Raw genomic sequence first — 13,405 nt, 5'->3', positions numbered from 1 at the left:
ACCAGGTATCTCAATGGTTAGAGTACCGCCCGTTCACAGAAGGGTCACAGGTTTGATTTCCGGTCAAGGTCAAGGGCAGGCTCAATCGGGCTTGATAGGGGTATGTTCAGGAGGCAATTAATCAATGTGTCTCTCTCACATTGATGTTTCTTTCTTCCTCTACACCCCCACCCTCCACTCTATCTGAAAGCAATGGAAAAAGATCCTTGGTTGAGGATTTAAAAAAAGAAAAGGAAAACTGTATCCCACAATTCTCCCATGTCATCTCTATCAAGCTGAATGTGTTGGTTTGTAGGAAAGGATTCTGATGATGGCACCTATACCAAATCAAGGTTTGTCAAATTCAAATGTGATTCGGTAAAGAGTTCACCATGTCACCAGGAATCTGATTTGGGGTAGCTCTATGATTATGAGATACATTGTCTGAAGAAGTAAAATTCTACTACCTGCTCATCTTCTTTGGACTTCTTGTTCAATAAATCAGGTAATTCAACAAATACTTATTCATGAATGATTGAAAAATAAACTCATGAAATGAACCAATGACCACTGAAAAGAAGAAATCCAAAATTTATATACCTAAACCAAGATAATTGGAGAGGAAATTTCTGGATAAAATATAATCTTTTCTACTTCAAAAATAAAACTATATTCTCTCATTTCACAGATTGGGCTGCCCTCCTTATTCACTCACACAAATACACCTACACGCACACACACACACACACACACAAACACATGCACACCCACACATATGCCCACACACACAACATGTCAACAGATGCTCAATCTTAGAGGAAGTTCTATTCTATGTAGCAAATTGCGATATGTTTCTACTTGTGCAATTTAGCAAATCAACCTATAAAATTTGTTGATTTTTTTAACCTTTTTACTGTTTTTGTCTATGTTTTTCTTTAGAAACAAAGCACATTCTCAGAACTGCAAATTAGTGGAAGTATATTCTAATGCCATTACATGGCCACGTGTAAGTTTTCAAAGGAAAAGATACTGTTGGCAGAAAATACACTTCCTGTCTAAATTCTGTGGGAAACAGGAATGAGGAGAAAATAAATACCTAGTTATGTGAAGTTTGCGGCTTAATTTAAAAGCCTTTCTGTCGTGCAGGGTCCTTTTCATTACTACTGTGAGCTGCTGGCTCCTGTGATCTTTCATGTGTCCTGCCATCTGTTTTTAAAATACCTCGTGCTCTAGAAATAACATTGCATGTGATCCACTGTCTTTTATGCAGTCCCCTGGGACCATGTGGAAGCCCCCACACAGTGTGACGACAAACCTCATTGGTTTCCATGAAAGAAGGAACACAAAGTCAACTGCAGAAACCCAATATGTTCTCAAACTTCATCTGGACCACAGCCTCTGGATTGATAAACAGCCCTGCCTCTAATTAGCGGTATGACGTTAGGTAAGTTAACGTATCTTGCTGATTTTCGGTTTTCTCAGTTGTGTAAAGGACAGATACTAGTAGACTAAAGGTCTTTAGACTAGATGAAAACTAAAGGACTTCCTAGAGATAAGGCATCTATGAGTCGTGGAGTGTCATCTACCCATCCTTAGGAGTCGCCGCTCTGTCTGCAAACACACACAGATACAAGACTCCTACACTAATAAATCAAGGCTTTCACAGATTCACAAAATGACATCTTGCTCAACATTTCATTCCAGGCTTGATTTTATAGCATCCTGACGTGTGTGTTTTTGTTGGTGGTGGTGGTGGTTACTGGAAGAATACTGTAGTGGAAATCTGTGGACAAAAGTAAGTCTAATTCATTGTACAAAGAAAAACCATTATGAGTATGTTATTGTATTGTTGCATATGTTTATATTATTTGACATAATGGAGTATAAGAATTCATTAACTCAACAATAATCAAACCTCAACTATATTAAGGATCCAAAAAGTGAAGGACATTGAGCTCATCCATGTTTTGTCTTATTAGAGCTTACAGCTTTGCCTTGCACATAATAGATATTTAATAAATACTTGCTGATCTTTAAAATTTTATGATTCCATGATTATAATTATTTGAGTGGAAGAGGTCAGTCAGAACATGTCAAAACAGTGCAGTCTGCTCAATGCCTGATACATGGCAAACTTAACTTTTAAATAAGTAATATTAAAGAAATTTGAATGAAAAAGTTGTCAAAATAGCTGTTTGGAAGGCCAACATTTTATTTCTTTCTGGGATTATATTGTGAACATGGTTGTTCGAGGCAGCAAACTCCGGTGTTTACCTATGCCGCCATCTTGGTTTCTCCCCCAGAGATTTTTAATAGCAAAATATTTGATATAATTTGTTAAAACCTGTGTTGATCAAGGTAACTTTGAGCATCTATATTATGCATTTTAAAAGGGTAATAAAATATACAATAAGTAATTGTTAACTAAACTAAAAAGTAAAATAGAAATTGTGTAGTTATTGCCTGACACTGATTTGAATTTATTTCTAGAAATATATCATTTGCTAATATAATGCATTAAAATTGTCTGTATAGTAACATATTTGCTTATTTTAAAATATTGTTACTTATATTGCAAGTAACAAAATTGAATGTTACATATAAATGATACATAATAAAATGAATAACGCACTTTATATGTAACAAATAAAAATTCTTTAATATCAACATTAGCTATCTTAAATTCTAGAACTATGGGTAGATTTTATTTTTCAGACCCATCACAAATTTTCTCTGTGTAAATACTGAAAAGATACTTTTTCCCTGATTCATACTTCTGTTTCAATTTTATACTGCTACTCAGTATTTGTGGGGCTTGAACAACTCAAGCTTTCTTCTGTGCCTTCACTGTGAAATGAGGGAAGAGGCTCAACTGAAAATTACCTGGACCAATGACCTAATCAAAAAGGTGAACTAGCCAAATGGAGCAGGTCTCTCAACCATTATTTAACCTGCGTGGAAGCATAGATTGAAGCATCATATGAATTCCAGGCGAATGAGTGAACTGCACAGGTATACATACCATCCACTCATTATCAGGCTCTTGAGTGCAGAAGGTACAAACTCAAGCATCTACAAAGAAGGCAAAGTATTGCAAGGAATTCAGAAGACTGAAGCTAGCCATAGAGCAAGGAGAGGCCCCAGGACTGATGAGCAATGTGGCAGGTCGGAAAGTGCATCTTCCAAGTGTCCAAAGGGCAGAGCCCCTGCTGACTGTGGCCGAGTGAGCATGTGGTTTCTGCATTGCCAGATCATTGACAATAAATCCAGCATTTTTGGTAGTTTGTCAGGGTTAACCACCGACTCTATTGCTAACCTTTGTCTTTGCTGTTATTTTTAACACCCTGATGGCCATAATTTTGCATACAAAATTTTGTGTGCAGTCATGTAGGACTGGTAACACAAAAAGCACAGGAAGAAATGAAAAAGAGGACGTTTACCAGAACTAGAAACAGCGATCCTAAACACTAGTTTGTTTTGACCAAAACAGGACCTTCAATTGGACACGGCCACCTTCCAGCCACATCACAAGGAAGGAGCCTTGGGATAATACCCTACCTCACTCTCCTCCCTCCCTCCCTCCCATCCTGCCTTCCCTGTACCTCCAGCCTGAGCTCCCCTTGAGCTAAACCCAAAGAGAAGCCAGAGAGTGGGGTGAATAAGGTCAGGGAGAGAGGAGCTGGAGTGGCAAGAGAGAATACCTGGCACAAATCCGAAATGACTGCTCATAAAGTATTAAAGCCAGACTTTATGTCAACAGCGCTTTGTACCTTTCTGGTAGCCTGCTCTATTTCTTTCCATCCAGGATATTTATAACCAAATACAATCATTTCGCCGAAGTGTAACCAAAGATAAATTAATGTATGACTTTATAGCTCCACAATCGAACAGGCTGTTAAACAGCATGATCGAATTAAAGGTCCTGAAAATGGCATAACTAATGGAACTGTCTTGGAGAAAAAAAAAAGTGCTAATGCGGAGGTTCATGAAATGTGTATGAACCGTATAACATATTCATGCCCTATTACTGAGAGTTTCAAAGCGTCTCACTGCTCAAGATAATAGGCCTTGATTCAATTCAGTCTGATGTGGCATGAATTTCATGTGCTAATTAGTAAAGCATTTCTTAATGATTAAGGGGAAAAAATCAGATAACATTTGATTGGAAACCCAACTGTCAGAAATGAAACATAGCTACAACTGAGGTTAGAATGAGTGCCATTTATTTTGAATTCAGGTGTCTTAATTATGATAATTAATGATTGTATTCTCTCTGTAAATGAATCCAACCAACATGATAAGACTATGGTAATTAATATGTTTTTTTTAGAGTGGGAAATTCAAACAAATGGCATCAATAAAAATGTCCTTTTTTTGCATTTTAAGTTTAGTTTTCCATCCAAGTGTGTTTTTCTCCTTTAGTCATTTATGAGTTTTATATATTGTTACTACTTTAATAACAGGTATATTTCTAGGAGTTGATATCTGTTGACATTGGATTTGTGGCAAGAATGTAAGTTATTTCCTAGCCATTGAAGTTATAGGCAGTGAATCCTGCTCTTTATCGGTGCTACAAAAGTTTGTTGAAAATAGTGTGGAATTTGTCATACTCCAGTGCCTAGAGTTAATAAAAATAGGTAACTGACCCAGTAGATATAGGTTAATATGAATAGCATTACGTAAGGATGATTACATAAAATTTGATAGGTCATTTAAACTCTGATTATTCCGAGTGTAATCTAATCACAGGAAATGGGTTGTAGAGGCTCACATTATTCTTGCAGGTGTTTCATACTGACATGGGTTGATTCAGACTTCGTCACCTCTTGCCTGGCCTCCTGCAGGAGCTGCTCTGCCTCCATGATTGCCCAGCTCTAATCCTACTTCTGTTACCCAATACTTTTTCCTCACTTTGATATCAAAGACCTCCATGAAAAGATGCCAACCTTCCTTCCATTCTCATCTTCCACTTTTATTCCAAGTGCGCCTTACCCTTCCATTTGCTTGGTTGTTTGCAGGTCTTGCATTCTTCTGCCACCTTGGGAAGCCCCCTCCTTCTCCACCCGACCTGGCTCCATCCTTTGGGAAGGTGTTTGCGGAGCTTCAGGAAAGAGTCTTCAGAAAGACTTTCCTGGAATAGAGCTCTCTCTGATATGATTATCACAGTAAACGTATCAACACTTTTCTTCCCCACAAGATTGTGAGATGCTTGAGTACAGCTCTCCCTCCCCTCCCCCCAATGCCTAGAACACATTTTGGCATAAAATAGATGTTTAAATAACATCCTCAAGAATAAGATAGATCGCCCTATCTGGTTTGGCTAAGTGGATAGAGCATCGACCTGCAGACTGAAGGGTCCCAGGTTTGATTCTGGTCAGGGGCACATACCTGGGTTGCAGGCTCGATCTCCAGCAGGGGGCATGCAGGAGGCAGCCAATCAATCGTTCTCTCTCATCATTGATGTTTCTATCTCTCTCTCCCTCTTCCTTCCTCTCTGAAATCAATAAAAATATTTCTTAAAATAGTAATAAGATAGATTGATACACTGTCCTTGATAAAACAAGAGAGGCACCTTTAAGGTATTCACTATTTAAGAATACTTAGGTTTATCCTTCTATATTTAGAAGAGTGTGAGATTCATTCTGTATTGCTTTAATGTGTCGGACAACTGTTGATCACTAATCTACCAAGAAAAGGGAATTAAATGCTATTGGGGGGAGGGGCCAGGTGAAGCGGTGATATATCGCTCCTAAGCCCCAAAACAAATTAATTTGTAGAGGCAAAGGAAAGGTCTAGCTCATAAACTGTATGAAAAAAAGGGGGGGAATCACATTTTTGTTTGCTATTTGGTAAAGAGGGGGATTTTTCAATCTCCATTCTGGTTGGTGGTGCAAAAAGAGTCATAAAGAAATAGAAACTGATCAAAGCAATGAAAAGACCGCAACTCAAAGCAGAAGAGAGAGGATGCTGCGACTCTACTTCCTGACGCAGAGCTAACGGTTAAGTAACTGTGTAAACAAGTAGACATGTCCCTCCGTTCAAAGTGCAAATTCATTCTTCAGGAAGCTTTTTGTTGATTATTTAAAATGCTGAGTTGAAGGAAATTTTTCTTTTAGTTTCAGGCAAATGACTAATCAGAGTGGATCCCAACAGACAAAAAGAACCAAAGTTACAGTGTGCTCTATGTGTAAAAAAAGTGGACACACGCAGATATTCGAGTGGCCATAAGGGTAGACTGTGAGAAACTGTAATTATTCTTCCTATTCCATAGTAAATGTTTTCTATTATTAGCATGTTTTTTTTATATGGAAACCACGCTAGTCTATTATTTTAGTCAGGCTGGACTAAGCCATTAGTGAGTCCATAATTCCTAAATATTGATGTACAGTAACTATATTGGCTTTTAGCATGCCCTCACCATGGTCTTGTACAGGAGAATAATATTTCTAGCTTTATTTCTGAATCTCATGTACTGTGCACAGATAGTAACTAAGTTATAGAATACCAAAGTCTACACTGAGCTAATACTGATTGTTACCCTTGTATGTCATGATGATTCTCACTGGGGGAGCCATCTGGGAGAGGCGGGATGGTATCTGAGATTTTTCTTTCAATTGTTCCAGCAAAGCACCTTTTTATTTAACTAAATTTCTTTCTTGCCATTCTGTCCTCACATAATTTAACCACAGAAGCAATACGTTCTGGATTTTTGCCACAGCTTAAGTTGTGTAGTTTTATGTTACACTTGTACTATCCATTAAATTAATTAAGGTTATTGACATTTTCTTTATTTGTAAGACTTTTCATAAAACTAAATCTATAAAACAAAAGCATGCCATCAAATGCATGTTGGAATGTCTGGCTACTGTCATTATCACCTCATTTTAATACACGGGAAGACATTAGCTCATAGAGTCCAGAACCTTTTAGCAAAGATGTTGCCAATTCAGAAATGAAAATACAGGCTTATTTTTATTATGCAGCTACTGAGAAAGCAAGTGAGCCTCAAAATCTACCAGGGTTGCATAGGAAAGTCAGGACACACCGTTCTAGGGGGATTTATGACCAAGACCGCCAGTATTCTCACCTCCTATGGATTAATCCCCACAAACTGATCACTGAATGTCTTTCTTTCCTAACAACAGAAAAATTCATAAGCCACAGAATTTTAAAAACTGAGATGTGTCACTCTGGTTTCTTTTTCCAAAAAAATATAAATAAAGAGAAATGTGAGGAAAGACAAAACCAAGTTCCAAAAGAAAAAAACCACAACATTGTTGTTTTCTTTGTTTCTTATGGAGCAGCTTCTATCGATTGGAGTTGCTTTGCAAAGAGAGAAAGTATGAACCAGGGGCCAATAAATTGTGTGTTTTCCCAACTCAGTTCCTCTGCCTCTGCAAGAGGCATTTCCCCTGATAGCTTAAGCCTTCTAGAGGCCATAATTCTTGTTTTTCCATCCACATACACTTTTACATAAAACAAGAAAGACGGCCACGGCACGCACTCCAGAGCAGGCCAAATGCAGTCCCGGGGAAGTTATTCCGCAGCTTCCTAACTCCACTTCCCCTCTCCTCTGCTGAACCGTACAGAACGCATGCTCTGAAGTGTCCATCTATCACCACACCTGTCCGAGGCACTGCTCTGGGGCAGAGGTTGGCCTTGCTTTTCATATTTCATTTCCAGAGCATTAGTGACACCATCTTCCTCATCCTCGTTAGCTTTCACGATGCAGTTGAAATCTTGGGCCATTTCCTGCCTGAGAAATGTCCTCCAGAAATGCTTTGGAGGTCATTGTTTTCATATTCATTTCCTGGATATTTCTTCCATGGTGGGCATGAGATGCTTCCAGCAATGCTACTGCACAAGGTTGAAATATACTGGTTGATGGAGTCAGCGATAGTACAGCCCATTTGTGAAAGGGTAGCTTTTTACTTCAGTGGGCAGAAATACAATTTAAACATCTTAGAAGTATAGTTTTCAGTAAAATCAGTACCAAATGGGGTGTGTAGAAACACAACTAAACCACTTGAATCTTTTTGCTGAAGAGTAAGTTGAATGCCACGCTCTAGGGAGATTACATTTCACTGTTCTCTCAACGGGAGTTAGAATGTACAGCCACTGCTGTTATTGTGGCAAATAATAAAAATTAGTCTTCAGGGATGTAAAAAAAAAAATAGGCACAAACCAAAGCAGTGTTAACCATGAGTAGAGTTCATCTCATCTCTTTCTGTCATCTCCCGGTGGCTCTTAAATAACGATGTTGACAGTGATGATGGTAGTCACTGTCATGGCATTATACCAAAAGCTGTGTGCACACTATATTGTTCAGCGGCCACTTCACAAAATCAGAGAGCTGTTGCTATAATGCTGAGGCACACGAGAAGAGGAGTAATGGGTATTATCCAGAGATTGAGGGCTTCATGCGGGATTCAGGAACTGAGCATGGCTTTGTTCATGCAGGTAGTTTAAATTTGGAAATTATCTTAAGGAATGGGATTCAGGGAATTGAAACAGGGAAACAGGAAGGAGGGACAACACATTCAAAGGTGTGCTATGGATCTGGTCACCAATGTGAGCAACTGGAATGCATGAAACAAGAAGAAACTTCTTGCCCTGCCAGTGTGGTTCAGTGGTTGAGTGTCAACCTATGAATCAGGAGATCAGGGCTCAATTCCCAGTCAGGGTACATGCCTGGTTGTGGGCTTGATCCCCAGTAGGGGGCATGCAGGAGGCAGCTGACCAATGAGTCTCATCATTGATGTTTCTATCTCTCTCTCTCTCTCCCTCTCTCTGAAATCAATAAAAATATTTCTTTAAAAAAAGAAGAAACTTTCTGGGGGAGACTCTTAGAAGTCATATAGGATGTACCTCCGAATCCCCCCAGTAAAAGGAAGAGAGTGGTATGAAAATACCAGAACCTAGTCAGGAGCTGTCCCATGCAGTGTTAACTCCTTCATATTTCCAGGTTTGCACATGCAGCAGAATTACTATGTGTAGCCGTTTGCTACAGCAACATCTTGAGTAAAAAAGCTGGGCCAAGAGGATGCAAAGTGGAACATAATGTTCTTTCCAAGGACCCTTCTCATTTATCGCTATTACCAGCTGTGTGGATTTTGGCCTCTTTAATTATATATGTTTATGAGATTTAAAAGCTAATATCAAGTGTTATGTGTGGGTTGTTGTAAAAAATAAACTTCTATTAGTTTTTATTAACAAACCGAACCAGGCTTTACAAGAATTTTCTTACGTTGTTAATTAGCATATTCTTCATGATGACAGATGATAATTATTAAAGATCTTCTTGTGGTTAACCATGGCCACTTCTGCATATCAGCAGAGCATAAGTCAGCCCCAATGAGACAGGTTTAACAGGCCCCATGGTCCAGGACAACTTAAATATAGTAGTGGGTGCAAAAAGAGCCTTCCCACTGACCCATTAAGCAGATAAACCCTTCCGTCAACATCACACAGATGCCACAAAGAGATGCTCTTAAAGCAAAACATCAGTATTCCCTAACAATGAAAAAAATTCAGAAAGGCCATCTGTGATTCATATATAAATGTGAGATTTGAATACCTACACACACAAAAATATAACATTAAGTGAACCAATAGTCACTTTCCTGATAGCTATTCTAAGGAAATAATACAAAGTAAAGCTCTAGATACAACAATATTAGGTTGACTTAAAAGGTCAAGGATAGGGGAATGTTAATTAAATTATTCTAAATGATAAAATATTAAGGAAACATTAAAATTATGATTTCTAAAATAATATTTTATCATCAACATTTGCTATTTGCTTATGTGAAAAGAACCTATAAAATGACATATGTGATACAAATATGCATAAATGTTTCCTGTGTAAGAGAAAGAATATGAATAATTGAAATCAACAGAGTAGGGAATTGAGAGTATATATTTTTGGTTTTGGTTTAATATTTTACTATTATACTTGGGAGCATTATGACATAGTTGTTAAGAACATGATATATAAAACCAACTATTTGAATTATAATCCTGATTTTTTTTCATTCATTAAACGTAGGAACTTGGGTAAATTACTTAATTTCTCTGAGCTTCTAAAAGTTATTTGGAAAACAAAAATAATTAGACTACTTTAGACAAAGGATAGTGAGATCATTTGAATGAGTTACTGCATGACAAGTGCCTGGCACAGTGCCTAGCCCACAATAAGTGCTCAGTGAACATCTATTTTTGCTAGGTTGGAAGATGAATTCATTGTAATTGCTTTCAGGAACACCTCCTGTCAAGCACAAAAATTAAAGTGGTCATTTCCAAAAACTATTACATCATTGCTTCCCTTTTAAAAAATATCACCTTGAAATAAAAATGTATGGATGCTGGTAAATACTAATTAAAACTTTTTGTTAATGACTGGAAGTAATAAAAATATTGGGATTTTTAACTTTGAAGGATACACAATATCCGTATTTGAAAGGACTTAACCTTCCCTAATCTGACTGCAAATTTGCAAATTTAAGCTGCAACTATTCTTGGCTATAGATTTCAACCTGATAAATCAAAAATTTTGTATTGCTGTTAGCTTAGCTACTTCAGTTTACAAATGCTATGACCCCTTCCTAGGCACATGTGGCAAGACAAGATAGGACAAGAGCTTTGCTTGCAGGAATATCAGCTACTTTATTTTTATTTTATTTTTAATTTAGTTTAATTTTTATTGTTTAAAGTATTACAAGATATCAGCTACTTTAAATTACTGTTTATTGTATTCCCTTCTCATCAGTCACATGCCAGACTGAAGAGCACACTCAATATGGATGAAAGAAGGATCTCACAGACTCCAAACCCAGCAAGGTGAACATCTTGCTTCTGCTGAGCTACTTCCATGGCTCTCGTCAGACTCAGTTTCCCTACCACTCTGTCCTTAAGCTGATTGTAAACGGGATGGTAGCAGTTGGTAGGCTGAAACCACTGGATCTGAATGGTGCTAAGCTCTCTTGGATGGTAGGTACCATGATGATACTGATGTACCCTGATGGGATTTCATTATGAGTTCACATCCTAAGCAAAAGGACTTATCCTATGGAATGGAAACTTCCTTCTTCTCACTTCTTAAATAAAGGAGAATGCATTATCTCTTTCATTTTGTGAGTGGCTCAATTTTGTTCTACCTTCACTCCAAATTCACTCATCCTTGGTTGACTGAATAAAAAAAGTTCTGAGATTTACTCAAATAAACCATGTGAAGAACAAAAGCATTAAAAATAAAGGCTGGAAAGCAGGGGAAGGTAGGTGGGTTGTGAGAGATCAACCAAAGAACTTGTATGCATATATGCTTAACCCATTAACACAGACAATAGGGTGGTGAAGGTCTGGGGAGGAGCATGGGGTGGGCTAGAAGAGGCCAATGCAGGGGAAAACGGGGGATAATTGTAATATTTTCAACAATAAAGATTTTTTTAAATAATAATAATAAAGGCTTGAATACCTGATTTGATTTATCACTAAGTTAAGCGCTTACTAGCTCTGAGGGTTTGTCAAGTTAATCAAACCTCCCTAAGGATGGGAGGGATTCCATCTACAAAAAAATGTAATCATTTATTAGAAAAAAAAGACAAATTGATTACTTCTGGAAAATATTTTTTCAAATCAATGCTTCATCAAATTATAAGCCTACAAACAATTGTTTAATCAAGAGTGCCTAACAAAATAGCTTCTAATATCTCAATTTTAAAAACAATTCATGTCTAAATAAAATAAGTCAGCCACAAAAAGAGAAATACTGCATGTTTCTATTTATATGAGGTCTCTAAACTCAAATTCATAGACTCAACGGACGGAATGAAGGTTGCTATGGGCTGGGGGAGGATGGGAAATGGGGAGTTTCTATACAAAGGACATAAAGTTTCGGTCAAACAAAATGAATAAACTCTAGAGATCTGTCGCACAACATTGTACCTATCATTGACAACAATGCATTGTACACTTAAACATTTGTTATGAGGCTACATCTCATATTAAGTCTTCTTGCCACAATCAAATTTTTAAAAAGCAAAGGTGTACTCCCATGGCTGCCCAAATCAATAAAATTCGGTTACAAAGTCAAGTGTCTGTTAAAAAAATTTAAAAAGATCTCTAAAATGATATCAAATTGAAATTACATAATGGGCTTTGTGTCTGCCTAATATTTTACTTTAAATTATGACCAATATTCTCCAGCCTGCAGTACTATGGTCCTATGGAGGGAGGAAGGAGGGAAAGGAACTACTTCCTCAATCTGCTGGCTTATGCAGGTATTTATTTCACATTCTGAATGCCGACTATGTGTCTAGCACTGTGCCAGATCATTGATATGCAACGGGTAATATGGTTGACATAGCGCCCCCCCCTGCTCCCCCCCCTCCCCCGCAGAGCTTGCAACCAGTCTAAGGCAGCTGGGCTGGTGACATCACCATTCTTCAAGTTATGGTAATATGTGTAGTTTGCTCCCCACCATAGAAGGCCTTACCTTTCCTCCTTCCAAATCTGCCTGCACTACTTCTGAAACAAGAACAGTGGATTCCCACATTATGAACCTCCTTTAAATGTATGACTACTGTCGGTCACAAAGAGAAGTGGCTGAATTCATATTTGGGGGGAATGTCCTCAGGGAGAAAACAAGAGGGGCTCAGAAATAGGAAGGGTTATTCTGTGAGGGGAATGAGGCTTGCAGGAGAGCCTACCATTTTCAGAAGGCTCACTATAAATGGTATCAATGGCCTGTCACTTTTCTAACAAGCCTCTGTCCCCAGCAATTTGGTTTCATATTTTACAGCGTTATTTCCTAATGATTTGTGCTCAAGCAGCACTTCCATGGGTTCTAACATTAGGAAACCTCAGCAATCTTCTAGCCATTTATCTGATGGTCATTTCTAAAGCTCCACTCACCTGAAGCAAGACTGCTGCCACTGGTGGGCAATGACTCAAAGTCTTGAATGATAATACATCTATAACAGTTGACTTTCCCTTCCTGTATATGCATAGATACATACATACATACTTATGGACACACACATATATATGTCAGGGAGCAGTCTGAGTCAATATTACAGCATCTTTCTTTTCCATTTCCAACATGTTAACTATCTATATATATAAAAGCCCAGTGACCACTAAGGCGGAACAACAGGAAGACTGGTCGCTATGACACACACTGACCACCAGGGGTCAGACACTCAACATAGGAGCTGCCCCGTGGTGGTCAGTGCGCTCCCCCAACGGGAGTGCCACTCAGCCAGAAGCTGGGTTCATGGCTGGCGAGCGCAGCGGCAGTGGCAGATGCCTCTCCCGCCTCCACTGCAGTGCTAAGGAGCGGCAAGCCAAGCAGTAAGGAGTGAGCAGGTAAGCGGTTAGGAATGAGGGGTCCTGGATTGTGAGAGGGACACCTCCTAAGGGGTCCCAG

The sequence above is a fragment of the Myotis lucifugus genome, unplaced genomic scaffold (assembly GCF_000147115.1).
Source record: "Myotis lucifugus unplaced genomic scaffold, Myoluc2.0 scaffold_263, whole genome shotgun sequence".
Classification (NCBI taxonomy): domain Eukaryota; kingdom Metazoa; phylum Chordata; class Mammalia; order Chiroptera; family Vespertilionidae; genus Myotis; species Myotis lucifugus.
The sequence above is the reverse complement of the archived record's forward strand: the minus strand, read 5'-3'. Positions refer to the sequence as shown.